Raw genomic sequence first — 16,941 nt, forward strand, 5'->3', positions numbered from 1 at the left:
CACCTAACATGTTTGGTTCTGACTGTGGGTTAGTAGAAGCAAAAGGATAGTACTGTGGTTCAGGAATTGAATTAAGACAGGAAATTATGTTAGCTTTGTCTTCAGCTTTGCCAGTTCATATGTGCCAAGACCATTCTCCAGTTTCCCATAACTTCAAAGCAAATTAGGTCTGCTCAGAAGCTCTGAAAATTCAATCATTTATTTAGGCACTTAGATAGGGCTTTGAAACAAATGATGTGCCCCAAAATCTGCTCCAAGGGTTGTAGCCTCATCACTGTTTGGCACTGCAATTTATTACCTATATTATGTAAGCTGGGCTTTGATATCACACATAAATTCTGCATGCAGAATGAATAAAGAATATTCAACAGACAAGCATCCTTGTTGCAGAGTTCTTGAATGTATATCAAAAATTAGAACTTCCCCTTAGGTACGGATTAAATCCATATGAAGCAAAGAGTGGCTCATTTCACTTTCAGTGTTCCATTTAATGAATTCAGCCTGTTCTGAGCCTCTCGTAAAAGCTGCATTTCTGATATTCACTCAAGATGAATCAAACACTAAAATACTGAAGAATCATAAAGCCATATTTCAAAATGTCTCCCAGCTGAATAGTATAAATTAATCCAAAGATAAAACTCTGAATAAAGGTATAATTGGGTTCACAGTTTTCTGATAATCTTCTTTTTCCCCGTAATTAATATTGGAATTGTCACTAAACTTTAAAATCTGCAGCAGATATACAATCCCAGTTCAAAGATTATTTCCGAAGAAGCATTTTTTCTGACTGTTCCTCTTCCATTAAAATTAACGGTGTGACCAGCTTCTGAGTTCAAAAGAATTCATCTGATGCCTACCGAGTATAATGATGTAGCTGAGACTCAAATCCATCCCTTTGTTTACATGTAGAAGACAGCCACAGGAGCAAGTGATCAGATAATGTGACTATATATTCCTGGAAAAGAACCAGCTGCCAGGTTTCTTGTCACCAGTGTATCAGTGCAAGAATCTGTAGCCAGGGTTTCACAGGGCATGGTGCCAGCACAATTTGAAACTGATTAACAAACAACACTCTAGCCAGTGTAATTTATTTGGAGAGGGGAAAAAAGATGGAAGAGTACTTATATTTAAAAAGCAAGAGTTCAGGGATAAAGAGCTGGCATACCAACAGCTTGAGTACTGCAATGAAACTTTCATTTCCATGAAAATAACAGATTTTCTATTATTTTGAACACTAACAATAAAAAACAAAAGCTTTGGACACAACATTTAATAGGAGCATGTATAAGGCAAAACATGTAAATCCTTTAAATCTCCACCCCAATCAATGGTTGCTTCTTCTTGAGATGCCAAGAGATCTAGCCAATAATACAAGATACAAACACCAGAGATTTACTTTTATGGAGTACAGCATCAAGTGCAGTAAAGGGAAGACTATACGCCAAACTAAAAAGAACTCTAGTATAACATGTCATTTCTCAATGCATACATGTGTTTCAAAACCTGCATCAGGACTTCAGGAGTCGCTGAATTTATAGGGCTTCACAAAGAGCAGCACAGCTTCTCTGGCAAGCCAGTCATCCATGTCAGCTATTCATGCTTCATGTTAGCATTATAGCCTATTAACACCAGTTATAACATAAAGAGGCAGCTGAGACAGAAGAAATAGAAGGTGGGGTAGAGAAAACCTGTTAGCTAAATCCTAGGCCTGGCAATAAAGAAGAGCACAGGATGAGTTTAAATATTTTGCCATTTAAGTTGTCAGTAAAGTGAACCTCTAGGATAAGGTTGCATTTGCACTATGCACTGACCATGAATCATACATGTATTTGGTACAGAATGGTATCAAGATAGGCTCACAAGCATAGTCTGTCTCTGCTTAATCCCCATCAGGCTTCAGATACCCAGCAGCACAATATGGTGTAATTTAAAAGGGTCTGTGCTTCAGGTACTTTTCAAAAGTTCACCACGAAAGCCCAGTCAACTCAACAGTAGTTGATAATTTTGTCTCACTGAAGGCTTGTCCCCCAGCACAAATACATGTTCAGCGTCTTGACTCTGTAACATTTACATTCTAAATTGGAATCAAAATAAAATTCAAACTTCTTACCTGAGATACTGAGGAAGTATTTCAGACACTGAGATACTTTCCTTGCTAGCCCTTTCACAAATAAGTGAGAAGGCCAACCATGAAATAGAAGAATCTGCATTAGAATGAAGATCAAAATCTACAAACCAAATTGTGTTCTCACTGGTAACATATGCAAGACTTGTGTGTCTTGTGTACTTTTAAAAAGCACCTAGCACATATCAGTGTGTCCCCAAATATCTGAGCATGGCATCACACCCATCAGAAAAAAAGCAATCTTTAAAACACCACAGAAGACACCAATAGTACCAACTAGCTGGTTGCTGAGGACTTTCAGGTAATTACCCAGGCTTCGTGGCATTCAGCACTCAAAAATCTATTGCGTGGAACAGATGGGAGAAAAGCAGAGACATCATTTTCATTGCTTTTGAAATGAATGAGTTTGAAGTTTCAGAAAGGCAGGATGTTTTAAATAGCACAATATAGCCGCTTGTTCACAACCTCATGGAAGTATGTCTAGGTTATATTGCTTGATGACTGACTCCATTACAGCTAATGAATGATGATGGTACTTCCAAGCATTAAAATGTACCCAATACTCTATTCGTATGAGAGGTAAACAGTTGCAGACAGGAAATTCAAAACAACTTCCCCTTGCTCTGATGAAGCATGATAACTTCACTAATTCAGTCTTGGCATTTATTTCCTACTTCGGGATCAAAAAGTGATGCTGCCTAACACTTTACTGACTTATTTAGTAATAAACACCTGTTAGCATTTACCATCAAAGCTTCTTTGAATTGCGATTAAATCCAGATTCAAGCAAGAGATGGGTAGCTAGGAAAGGTCAGGTTCCAAAAGACTTTACTTTTTTTCCCCTGGTAGAAGATATTCTAATTTAAGCTTTTTAGGTCTTATGACATGGAAAGCTCAAACGTGGAAGATGACCAAGTTGCACTTCATTAGAATGTCTGGAGATTCAAAAATTCAGGATTAGCTGATTTTTAATGAATAGGAAAGGATCTTTTACTCATAGCTTTAGATAAAGGCCTGCTTTACCCTAAATTTCTGTGGAAGAAGAAGGTGGATGTAGGAAGGGTAAACACAAATGAGGGAAATGTGACAAAATTCTCTGTTCTATTTCTATATTCTAGTGATTCTACAATTCTAAGATGATATTTGTCATTCTTAATGAGGAACTTTCTTCTTCTATGGACTATAAATCCAATACTAATACTAAATGATGCAGTGCCTTTTAAGGTCTATTATATATCTTCAGGGCATTCAAATATTCACACTATTGTTTAAACAGAACATTTAAAAATGCTGCTCACTTTCTTCTATTTTTCTCCTTTCTGACAGGTAGTTTAAATTGAAAATGATCAAACCAGTAAACAAAAATAGATTTCAGTAATTGCAGGTGACTATGACACTTAATTGCCTTTCTGAAGGCAAAGGTGAAACTAACTATATTAAAGAAAATTGTTAATTCTTTTTTATAATTAACTTTTTATGTGTTTTGTATTGTTTTAACCACTGCTTCCAAACTCTGTTGAGCTATAAAACAGTGACAACCTTAGCAACTGGAGAGATTTAAAGTTTCGGTTAAGGGCTTGGTATGCTAATTAATTAAAGCTATTTTCATTCCTTTTAAACCTACAATGAATTGCTTGTTAGAGAAAGCAGAGAAAAGGTACGCTACAGAAAGCCTTTGTTATCTTTGGGCTGAATGTTAGAAATAAAAGGAAAATTGTTTGCTGGTAACTGGACACCTCTCAAATTATCACATCAACAAATACACCTCCTCTGCTTTCTTGAGACCTCCCACAGTATCAGACCTGCTCATACTGGAACTTCAAAGACTGAATCAGACTTCCTTAGGACTGCCTTGCTAGGCCTGAGAAACATTGTTGTGTTCCCACTGGGAGTACCTACAGAGAGCACAGGGGAAGAAATGCAGAGACAGGAGGAAAGGGAAGCAGGAGGGGAATTAGAGTGACAGCATGGAGAGGACAAAGGCAGACAGGATGAGATTTAAAGAAATAGACAAAGGTTACATCATTAGCACAATGCATTTCCCCCTGACATGGAACATAAGGCAAGTTGCTGCAACCCCACCATTTGCTCCCACCACACAGCTATGAAGGCCCAGGGAAAGCACGTGCCATTTTATTCTTATTTGGGAGAAGCTGGCTGAAGATAAAATAATAATAAATAAATAAATAAGATAAAACTACACTGCTACAGCCCGAAGCTGCAGAGGATCTCTCACTGCTGTTGTTCCATTTGGTTCCACACAACCAGATTTCAGGGGCTTCCTGTAGTTTGCTTTTTGATCAGAAAGACAAGTACAAAATACAGCTATCAGAAGCTAAGATGTGCAAGGAGAAAGCTTGCCAAGGCAATCTAAATTCAGTCTCAAGTCAATATTTGCTATAAATGGTCCTTAACAGCGTGAAAGCAAACTATTTTTCATTGCACCTCTGCTCAGTTAGGATTTTTTTCAATATGTTCCTTTACATATGAAATGTCATGTCCTACACTACCTTTAAAAATACAATCTCATATGTTTTAGATTTCTCTGGAATATATAGGCACAGGCAGTGTCCTATATGTTCTATATGTTGTAGTTTACACACAGAAGTTACTGCTCTTCTGCCTCTAATGAAGAAAAAGTGGAACAAAGCATCAGTGGTAATGACAGTAAAATAACTCAATGTCTTAATCCCATTTCTTGTACAAGTGGTTTTAAAGAAAACTAACTAGCTAGTAATTCTGGGCCTCACAGTGCCAGAGGGGCTGAAAGTATTTTCAATTCTTTTCAGCACCAATAATGTAGATGATTTTAAGATATGTATTCTGTAATTACTGCACTTTTGGCATATTTCCTCCTGCTTACTTCAAATTCTACAGAGCATTTCCACTCTAATACCATGACACCCAATGTAATTATGCTGGAAACTATTTTGCCTTTTTATTTAAATCCACCATGGTGCTTATAATAGGATGCTGTATTGGATTCTATTTATTTTCAAACTGCAAACATGAAATAGATGTGAATGTCACACAGTAAATATCATTATAAACCTCTACAAATTGGGAACAATAATTGAAATGGCACATACCTGTTTTTCCTTGAGTCTGTGACAACTGGCACTTTTCTTGTTTCACAATGCAAATTACCCAATGCAGACAATTAAGACCAAGTGTGGTTCCACCATACTCTTTTCTCTCAAAGTATTATCTCAGTAGTTCATTTTAACCACATTAATAGAAATGTTTTGACAACAAGGAGAAATAACAGCTTGGAACAGCTGTTATCAAATTTGAATGGTACAGAAAATTTCTAAAATGCTCCCAACTAAGTCTAGTCAGTTAATCATGCAGTCGATCTGTAACAGCAACCCTTATTTTTTCCTGTTGAAAGCACTGTATAAATAATTGCATTCAAATCAACGTACATGTAAGGACTGTTGAAAGTGGCTATAACAATTTATTACAAACCTTCCCACATTTCAGGGGACAAATATATCGTCCCCTGAGCATTCTAGATAGCAAGTCACACATGTACTTGTCGCAAGTGCTCTTATCTTGTAAAACATAGCCTTGACTTTAGGGTATTAATTGTACGTAAGATGTGTCCCATTGAGACACTACAATGCTAGTGCTTTGGAGGATTACTGCTGGATTAGTCATTTTTTTAAGAGCTGGTCTTTAGGCAACTGAAGCTAAAACTGTAAATCTGACAAGGTTCACAGTGCACTTACAGAGACTGTTTATTCTCAGTTTAAAGAAAAAGTGACTCAGCTGCCAGTCTAATATGTGAGAATTGATAAAAGTAAAATTGTGGTTTTCTTTACCTCTGCCCAAAAACATCAGTGAGATCATTAGCATATCTATAACCCTTCCTTATTACACTCTTTATTAGCTTTGATCCAGCTCTAGAACTATAGCAGCAAGCTGAACCGCCACTCAAATAACACAGGTTATAACCTATGCCGGAGTAGCATGCTCATCTTTGACGGAGACCACTCATTCATCAACTTTGCCAGCTAATGAACAGATCAACACTGGCACCAACTAAGAACACTTCTTTTTTTTTCCCCAACTGGTTGTGGTTCAGATAAAAAGATTCAATGATGAACATACAGTGACTGTCCAAAACTATTTCCTCTCCCTGATCATACAAGAAAAAGCAGAAGCTACCGAATTATTCAGTACCCCCATAGACTGCTTTTCAATATCAATAGGTGAATGAGTAATTATACGGAGGAAAAAATGCAGGTCGATCTGTAATAATTCAAGATTTAAAATAATGCTAAGAAGAAGGAAGAAGCACTGAAGAAAAGCATTCTTCACAGACTTCACAATGGAACAATTGTCAGCTATGTAAAATTATACCCAACTACTAACAGCCTAAAGGCATCAAAGACAACTATTATGTTGATTTTGTTATGTGCCAGAATTTCTTTACATGTCACTTAGGAAGGCTGCATGACCTCGACACGAGGACAACAAAAGGCTTTGTGAAATCTGCAGACTCGCACTGAAAAGCCTGCCTTCAAGAAACATCACTCACAGAACCTCAATTGCTCTAAGATGCTTGTAAAGACTGATGAATTTCATCTGTGAAGCTCTTAAAAACAGAGCAATCCTGGAACGGTGATTAAATATGGAGGTCTCTCCTTACCTACTCTAAGAAGTCTTGTAAAAGCTATGTTTTATCTTGCTTTTTAAAATTAACCATACAAATTAAATTATCAAGAAAAGGACATTGTAGCTCTAGGATGTTCCCTATCCAGAGATCTCAAAGCAATTTACAGATGATGATGACTTTACCCAGGAATCAACTACAATTACATTTCTTATATGAAGAAAACTGGAGAATCAGAAAAATCAGCTGAAGGATATCAGCAAGGTATTATGAAAGACCTCAGTGTAATATCCAAGTCTTCCAATCTACTGTCACTACCAGTTACAAAACTACCACTTCTTCTACCAGGTAGCTAAATCATGCCCATTCAGGGCTTTGCAAGAGAATTAAAACCAATCTGCCAAAGATATGGAATCAGAAAACATAGCATAAAACATCTCTATTATCTGCAGAACACTCTCCTTCACTGCAAGACAGTTAACCCTCTCTGAAGGATCCTAGTGAGTGCCGAGCAAACCATAGAAGCATGTCTGCTAGAAGTTCTGGACACAGGGAAGACTAATTTTAGGGCTCAAGATGACACACAAACTTTGATTCTTCAACATACGCATTCATGATGTGGTTTCAAAAGCTAACTCATTTTAAAATATATAGATATATTGCAGGCTTGATATAATGGTATTCCATGTTTATTGATAACCATAACTATCATACTCAGTGTACAAAATTGCCAGGAGATATCTTTATCAGGTAAACATCCAGTGGATTTCTTCCAGGCAGGTACCGTGAACCTGCAGTAGCTCTTAGAAGGCAAAGTTCTGCTATATTGAGGTTATAAAATTTTCATTGTCTCTCCCTCCAGGTGACATAGAAAACAGATTGGAATAAACTTTGACAATCTAGTTGACATACTCAAACATTTGCCACCAAATTCTTAAGAAATTACAAATCTTAAGGCTCACCCCAATAGCACCACTCTTGTGGCATTCTGATATTCATATCCCCGAAGGGTTCTCTCAAACTGAATAACTCTATTACTGACAGAAAACTTCATACTTACTGTATAATGTACTAATATGTAACATACTCTTACTTACAAGGAAGTGGTAAAAAGTTTTGCTGCAAAAGAACTTTTATCTCCCAGTTTATTACTTGATAATTCAGTAATTACTATTGGATTGATTCTGATGCCATTATTATGAATGGGAATATTTCCACTGAGCCAGCAGTCCTGCTATACGTGTAAGGGCAAGATTCCCAAAATCTGAAAAAAATGCACCAAATAATAACTGGAGTTTAAATGTTCAATGATTTCTAAAATGATGGTTGTACTCCTAAAAGGCAAAACATTATTCTTATTCTGAGTGAAAAGAGACCACAAGCAATAGCTTTTAATTCAAAACTGCCAACTTCTCTAGTACTCTAGTCAAGTATAAGAGATTCTTATGGGATGATGGGATGGCTAAATACACTTATAGAACTAAAAAAAAAAAAAAAAAAAGTTCATATTCAGCTGGATTTTGTTTCTTTACAGATAAAAGGCCAAGTAAAGAGGTTCAAAGGAGAAAAGTGTGAGAGCAGAATATGCTACATTCAGAGTATTTCTCATACTCTGAAGAAGAATATAAAGCGTTATGTCTTGTGTTTGCATTTTGATATAAAGTCTGATAAAATTCTGATTCTAACATCATCTTGGTCTGAGCAAATTCAGTCTGTTAAGCCAGCCAGGACTGGCTAAACTTCAAAGATTATATTTTTATAGAGTATAATAACCTAAAAATTGCCTCAGATTGTTCTGGGAAAAGCTGTAAAGGAAGAGGTTCGTGGTCTACAAACCCTATTACTGAGAGAATTTGTGTACGCTTCCAAAAACATGAGCAAGCAGTTGCCTCACTTCACTTGGATGGAGGTTCTCTTCTTCTAGGCACTGAGATGATAGAGTCTAGAAGCTCGTTAGTAATGTTAGCAAGATTTGGGGCCTAAACTAACATATTCTACACCCAACAAGACTTATTAACTCAGACCTAATGCCGTGTTGAAATAAATTACTGGGTCTCAGACTGAGCTGACTCACAGCAAGTGGGTACAATAAACTCACTCCCACCTGCTGCCTCCATGGAGATGCAGTGGTGAAAACACCCTCAAGAGGGCCCTTACATGGCAGTAGGCAGAATTTTATAATAGATGAACTTTTTTTTTTTTTTTAATAATCGTTGTATGAATAGTCACAATTAAATTGCAACAAAAAGCTGTATTTAATCAACCCCCTTTCAAAAATTGTTTTAATAGTGAAAAGCAAAAAGAGTTGGCAGATTGAGAATTATCTACATTATTATAATTAAAGGGAGCGACTCTCATGCTAGAACAAAAGAAAAGAAAATTTCAGCAAATAAAGATGAGCCAACTCAGAAGTGGGTTACTGACAAATTAAAGCTGCTGAAATATGCTTGCAGGAAAACAGGGAAGGGATTAAAAAACAAACTCCTGTGGAAAATCTGCTATCTTATTCCAGAAAAGCAGAACCAATTTTAAAGAAGGACTTTCAAATAAGAGGCAAATTGGCAACTTCCTAAGAAAGAAGGAGATAAGCTATAAGTAGCTTGGTTTATCAAATGGAAATTTGGATTCAAAAGGGTACACTGAAACAGAAATAACAAAAACAGGGAAGTTTGCCCAGGAGTGAGCCTCTGGCTTATTTGTAGGGTAAACATAGATCAAAGCTTGCCAAAACCAGAGAGTATTTAAGTTCTTAAATACAAGTGACAAAATCGAACTTTATTTTTAGCTATTAATTGCAGCACAAGAACTACAACAAACAAAGTTTTATCTGAAACACAAAGAACTGTCTCAAGGAAGTTGATTCTGACTTGAGATACCATCCTGTCCTTGTTTCAAACAAACATGCCTCCACTGATTTCTGTGGAGATTACAAAATGACAATATACAGTGATAAAGACTTGCTCACAAGGAGCTCAGGCTTCAAATGGGATCTTATTTGAGCAGTTACACACTGCTGTGAGTGACAAGGTGGAGAAAGAATCTGTTGGGGAAGAGAATACATATGGCAAGTAACATACAATTTTATGCAATCACTACATGAGACACAGGTCAGTGAAACTACCAGCAAGGGTGCTCTTGAGGAAATCACAAGATAGCACAGAAGCAAAGTAAATGCACTACTTCTAATTTACCAGAATTGGCCCGAGTACACTATCAACAGTGCAAACAGCTTTACCGGGAGCAAAGCTTAGGACTGCCTGAAAAGGAAACTGCTCCATAGCATCATGTTTCTACAATTCCCATCTTCCAAAGCACTGGCCTCCAAGCATGTTGGAGTCAGTGTCACAGTATTAATGACCAAAGGACATTCTCTGAAACGTGCAACAAATTAACATAAACAGGAGATTTCTTTAAGGTACTGTTGGAACCCAGACCACTCACTCCTGTTTGAATTAAGCTTAGATGATGACACTTTTACTGCTCCCTTGGTATTGCACAGACAAGTAAAAATACTTGACTGTACTTTTCTCTGTCCACGTGAATGTTTCCCCAGTCATTCTCCTTATCTCCAACTGGAGCTTTTACACTTTGTACAATTTAATTCAATCCTCATTAGGCCGTTATGAGAGACTGGGTGTACAGACCTGTGAGAAAAGAGAGAAGGAACTTCAACACACATATTATTTATATAGAGTGTAGAGGTTCCAACCAGAAAGGTTGAAAGAATCAGTCTAGAATAAAAAGCCGAGAGCCTCCTATTGGGCGCTCACTTGGGATTTTACAAATTGATGCTACACTGTATGTAAGGTGACTTTATTCCCTCACAGCTATGTAATCTACCTTATCATCTGTGTTTTGTCTTGAAGCCTGTATCAAAGCTATGCATAGGACCCACATTGCTCTTCAAAAACAGTCAACCTAAGAATGAGAACTTCTTGAGAGATCAAATTAAGGAGTAAGTCCATTCAAACCTATAAATCCACGTAGCTACTTTCAGCAATGCATGGACACATGCTCTGGAGAACTTGCAGATGGGGTAAGTTACCTCTGCATGCACAGTATCCTCAGCTTACATTAACCCATTGAAGAACACGTAGGGAATGTAAGGAAAGTTTTGCTGCAATTTTAGCTAAAGTTGTTGGTTTTTTTTAACTGGCTTCTTGGAGAAACAGGTAATTAGGAATGGTAACCTTTGGCTGAAGTTGGATGACAAATGAAGATAAAAACACTGCTATTCCTGTACTTGGAGAGAAACTTACAAATGCTGAGAAAAAAAAAAAAAAAAATCTCAAAACTGGCTAAGCTTTCATCAGACAGCTATCTTCCATTAGATAGCTATTCAAGATTTTATCCAATATCAAAAGTAGATCTATGATTTGCTGAAGAACAAGAAGTATCTGAACTGAAACCCTCCAATCACTTCTATGGATTTAGCAACACCAGAGAGATTGAATCCAGCATTTATGGCCCTCCTGGCAGAGCCCTCAATTTTAGACTACCTTAGTTATGACTGAAACTTTATCCTACATGTAGCTTTTCCAGGAGTAGGACTGAACCCAATCCCAGAACAGAGACATTCACTATGAAGCAATAAAACATACTGGAGCACAGAAGAATTGTCACCACCATCTGGAAAAACTGAAGCTCCTAGCCTTGAAAGGGCTGCAACTGCCAAATTTAATGACTTCACTTAACGTCACACAAACAGTTCTTGGTTTAAAATGACAACAACCTGTTAATTTATGTCTTCATCTCAACAAGACTAAATGCCACATTAGCAGCTTACAGAAAAAAAAAAAAAAAAAAAAAAAAAAAAAAGAACCTAACTTTAAAGTTACTCTCTTCTACATACATTTTATACAGGAGAGTACTCGTATGAAAATACATACGAATTTACCAAAGGTAACCAAACCAAAGAAGAAAAATATAGGGTGTTATTTTTATTATTTTTTTTTTTAGGTTTTGGGTGGAAAAAAAAAAGAAATGAAAGTATCTTGTGTTAGTGCTATTCCAAACATTTTTGCAATAGATTGCTTTTGAGTATCACATCAGTCACTAAAGCGTATTACATAAAAAGATGTTTTGGCCACAGAAAAAAAGATCTGACTATTCCTAAAATTCTTGACTGATCTCTGGCAAACAACCTAACAGAACAACAGGCAGTATGGCAGGCCTGATGTCCTAAGAGATGAATGTTAGTATTTGCAGAATTGTATAGTGGAAAACCAAGTTGTCTATTAATGTGGCACTACTTTCAACATAAAAGAGGCAAGTGTTATGATGGATGGATGAAACTTGAATAAACCATAACAGCTCATAACAGCTCTGCTATGCTAGCCTCAGTTGAAACAAAAATACTAATTACCTTTTGGAGAGTAAGCAGAACCTTTGGTCATTATGCATGGCAGAACGCTAACATCCAGAAGATTCCAAGCAGCTATGAGTCTTCAAACCAGTTAAGCACTCACCGGGTTCTGAAATTAAAAATAAATAAATAAATAAATCACAATTCATAACCAGACTATGAAATTAATTGCCATAGGGAATTGTAGAGAAAACTATATATAAAGGGGTTCAAAAAGCAACTAAATAAATTCACAGAGGAGAAATCTACTAAGTGTAAGAAATTATAGTGAAACAAGTGGCAACGAAGCTACAAACTCCAATTCACAGAGCTCTCCCAGCCACAAACATCTGGAAGCTGGGTGCTATGCTTTAGGAATTATCATTGCATACTTGTGCCTAATAATCTGTCACTCCTACTTTGGCAGCTCTCAAAAACAGAATTCTGGGTTAGCCAGTTCACTAGCCTAATCCAGAGCAACCATTCCTTATCTTATTTGTAATTACTATCACAGATACGTATCACTAGCGCTGTCTTATTTGAAGAGAAAAAAAAAAAAAAAAAAGCGTATGGATCAGATGTGAGTGCACAGCATTTAAAACTCATCAAATTCTAAATCTTGATTTTTTTTTTCTCCAGTCAGTTTAAGGTTTCTCCTTTAGGAAGGGCATGTTTCCAACTTGTTTCTGAAACAATTCTCCACATTGGACTTTCTCTTTTGAAAATTTTTGGTAGAGCTAAACTTTCAACGGAGAAACAATAAGATGGAAAACTAGCCACAGTAACAAGAATAAAACTTATAACAATATTTGGAAACATTTTACAATGCTAACATTCACAGCTCTAATGCTTTTTAAGCTTTTGCAGATTTTGACAGAAAATTCTATAGCAGACTATCATTTCTGTGTGTGGAAGCATACACAGTAATGGATGTTTAAAATACACATATTGCACAGAACGAAAACAGTACATGCTATGCAGTACCAAGATAAAATGAATATCATTGCCTTGTAACTTTCTCCCGTGCTTCCTTTTTTTTTTTTTTTTTTTTTTTTTGCAGTCAGGAAGAGCTGGCTTATGCCCATCTCTGCAACCTTGGGGATAACCATGGAAATCCCCACCAAGACAAATACTTCCCACTCTGGTGCATGTGCGTGCTCTGTACCACAGTCCTGTCAGGTGAGATGTGGTGCTAGCAATACGAACCATACCTACCTACAGCAAAGATAAATTGGTTTTAAAAAATATTTTACTGAAGATCATAAAGTTCTGGTGAGGAAGGTCTCACCATCCCCACAGCAAAACCTGCTGGACATGGAGAAAACAGGCCTTTAAAACAGTTCTGCTGAGTTCATCCCATCAAGTAAGATAACTCACCAGCTAAACTGCTTTCAGAGCCCTGGCCATACTCTTTTGGCAGGCATAAAGATTTTAGACAACAACGTTATAAATGAAGTCTCAACTCAATCTGAATTCAGTAATAGCCATAAAAGGAATATTCATAAAAAGTATAAAAGGCAAGTAAACAGTGCTGGGTGTGCGGGGAGTCTACACTCCACCAACACGCACACACGAACATCAAACATTCTAAATATACAGAACATTGCTTTACATACTAAACCTGAGTACACCTATACATACGTACAATCAGAAAAGGTAACAATCTTTTAAGTTCCATGACTTAAGTCTCCATTTTCCATTCCTTTTCTTAATTACAAACAAGTCTCCATTTTCCATTCCTTTTGAACAATATGTCTCGCTTTAAGTTGTCAAGCAACTCAGTCTTCAGGCCTTATGTATCCCACTCTTCCCAGACTGAAGAAAAGCATATCCATCTCCTTCCCAAGGCCAATAGGCCTGGGTCAAAAGGCACATTCAGGACAACAGGGGGCATAACAGCAAAAGCCTTCGATGGCTGTAGCAGCAGAGGAGCCCATGGCATAGCAGTCGGATCAGTAAAGGAGCCCGCAGCTCCCTCGCTGTCTGGCAAACCACATGTTTGTGACTGTGGCTCCACATGGCTCTTTAAGGCCTCAGATATTGCTCACCAGGTGCCAAGCAATCCCACTGCAACCTTGTAGTTTTCAGTTGCAGAGTCCCACACCTTGATATCAATCTGGTCCCATATTTCAGGCTCATAAACTGTCTGATTGTTAATAAGGAGAATAAGCTGTAAGGTTACCAGGACAGTCTTTGTTCCTAAGGTCGTATGATTCCCCATAATGCACAACTGCTGACCAGCGAGGGGCAGTTGTGTGCACAGGTCCGCTTCTCTCAGCTCGAGCTTCTCTCAGCTCCAGTGCGCCCGTTTCCAGCGACTTTCTGTACGAGCTTCTCTGAGCTGTTTGCTGAGTTTGGCCAAACCCATCTTCATGAGGCAATCAGTGTGCCTGCTCCCGTCCTGGTCTCCGTTCTGCTAGCCTGTTCATTTTCATTCCTTTTTTCTGCTTCTTTAGTGATGACATAACTTCATCGTGTTGCCTTTTTTTTTTTTTATCTTGAGGGCAGGCTCCCCTCTTACACCCTTCTCCCCACAGCAGTTCTTTTCAAAACAACTTTTCATTGGTCAAACAATTTTGCCTATAACAACAACAACAAACACCCAGAAACTTCCATGCCTGGAATGTTCTCCATGGCTGGAGAACAAGCAACCCAAGACTGCATGGAGTCTCCTGAATCACCCTTCTTTGTTCCCTCTAAACTCTTTTACATTCCTGATGGCCTCATCGTTAAGAGTCTAATCTTATCATCAACCACGGGGCTTTCTGACCCCCATGGCCACCCTCCCAAATCTCCCCCTTCTTTATTAATATCAACCATTTTCTCGACACGAATTACCACTCCATATATAACAACAAGGAAGCAACTTAATTTTCAGTTTAAAAAAAATGATTTCTTGCCATTACCAAGCAGTCAGGTTCACCACAATATTGAGCAGACAAAATTGCCCACCTGATGATTCAATCTAATACCACACTGCTGGCTCACTGCTTCATTTATTTAAATTGTGAATCTGATTAATACTTAGGATACTTACATTTCTTGTTAGCTTAACAAAAAACAAAGTGACTTGAGTTTAATGATATGTTTATTTTTAATTTTGACTTGCTTGTTATGAGCCACAGGAAAAAAAAAAAAAAAAAAAAAAAGCAGAGGATTTCTTTCCATTTTCTTTCTGACAGCAACTTGTGCTTGAATCATGAGGATGAATAAAATTGCTGAAGTTATCTAGGTACCACATGATTTTCAATAACCCATGCTTCTCTTTCTTTACGTCCCTGAAAATGTCAGTACATCTCATGATGCATACATGAAATCAACAGCAACTAACCACCTCCTCTGGTAGCCATCTTACTGCTGCATGATAAAACATAGCCCAGGCTGCTTTGGATTGCCTCAATCTGTTATGTTTGCCTAATCATCATTTTTTTTCCCTGTTAAGAATATTATTATTCACAGAACAGAAAACAAAACCAATATTTGTCAAAAGTTCTTTAAGATGTACTTCATGGTACAGTTGGTGCTTATTATGTAGAACTACAAAACTTCAAAAAACGCATCACAGGAAGGTCAGGACACACAGAACATCATCAAATCCCAGATTAAACAGATACTACAATTTTGATCAGGTGATACAAACAAAATTTTGAGTGTTCCCTGACTGATGACTTAATGGAGAAGTTACAAAATATCCCCTACTGAGTTCTTTCCATAACTGTTTAATTTAGCAATTTGGTGCTAGAGGTTATATTTTTCAAAATAAGGAGACTTCCTTCTCTTAATTCCTTATAGGTATTTGTCCTGCCACAGTGAAATTTACTTATATGCATCTCGCTGTATTTGATTACATGAAAAAGTATCACTCCCTGAAGCCCATAGTTAAACTCCATGTCACGCCATTAGTTTTTACTTATAGCAGCTTAGGATCAATTAAGCCAGTATATTTTTATTACATTAAGTAAACTGGATGTGTTGAATGATTTTGGTTTTACTTTTTTTCTATTAATTGCCAGTTAAACTAATTGCTACCTGTGAATCACAGAAGTTAACACTAATGTTCAACTACTGTAACATATTTGTTTTCCTGAGTGGAAACATCTTGTTTATGTTTGCCATAATTTCATTGCCATCAAGGTTAACTTTGCTTATTGATATAAGTTACAACAAAGCAAATAGTTTCCTACAGGTTTCAGTAAGTTTCCATTCACTAACTGAATACTCCTATTTAAGACAGCAAGGCATAGAAATACAACAGCTGTCGCAGGTCAGCAGCTCTTATACATCCTAACACATGCTACTAAGGGAAATAAATCTGGTATATGAAACAAATGTCTAAAGTAAAATATCAGTTCAAAGGCAACTGAGGAAAGCACTCTCTACCTATGGTGGGCACAACATTCACCCCACTAAGCCAATGCTGCAGGCTTCATATGGACCCCAAAACAAATCATCACCCAGGTGGGAAACAAGTTAAACAGATCAGCTGCTCCACAGTAACATAACGTATTTACACGCCGCAAACCTGTAAATGTAGAAGGGCGCACCGAAGAGAGAGGATTGCTGCTCCTGCTGCTCTCAGGGAATGGGAGGGATTGAGGCAGTCCCTGCAGCCTCTTCCTGTATGCCCAGCAGCACCCGCTCCCCTCATGCTCCATTTGACCCTTTGGTGGAAGCAGCAGTGGCAGGTTTCCGCACACACAAAAGAGTTAGCAAGACGGTGGTGACTTCTGTTTTCCTGAGCACTTTCTCGGACTCAGCCATCAGCCACAGAACACAGAAGCTGAGCCACCTTCTTACTGCTATCACACCAGGAGACAGCTGAGTTGCAGCCCAGTGTTGATAGTTCACTCATTT

General features: G+C 37.6%; 1 long non-coding RNA gene across 3 annotated transcripts in view; it reads right to left on the minus strand.

Moving 5' to 3' along the window:
- Positions 1–16,933, minus strand: part of LOC311435765 — a 238,685-nt gene extending 221,752 nt beyond the window's left edge. Inside the window, exons 1-3 of one of the 3 annotated variants that reach the window (XR_014692393.1) lie at positions 16,610–16,922; positions 12,109–12,217; positions 9,635–10,387 (exon numbers count right to left, since the gene is read on the minus strand). This is a non-coding gene — a long non-coding RNA (uncharacterized lncRNA). Of the gene's footprint in view, positions 1–9,634; positions 10,388–12,108; positions 12,218–16,609 lie in introns of those variants that run through there. The other 2 variants (XR_014692391.1, XR_014692392.1) reach the window with 2 other exon arrangements.
- Between the last annotated feature and the right edge of the window lie 8 nt (positions 16,934–16,941).

The sequence above is a fragment of the Aythya ferina genome (genome assembly GCF_964211825.1).
Source record: "Aythya ferina genome assembly, chromosome: 4".
Classification (NCBI taxonomy): Eukaryota; Metazoa; Chordata; class Aves; order Anseriformes; family Anatidae; genus Aythya; species Aythya ferina.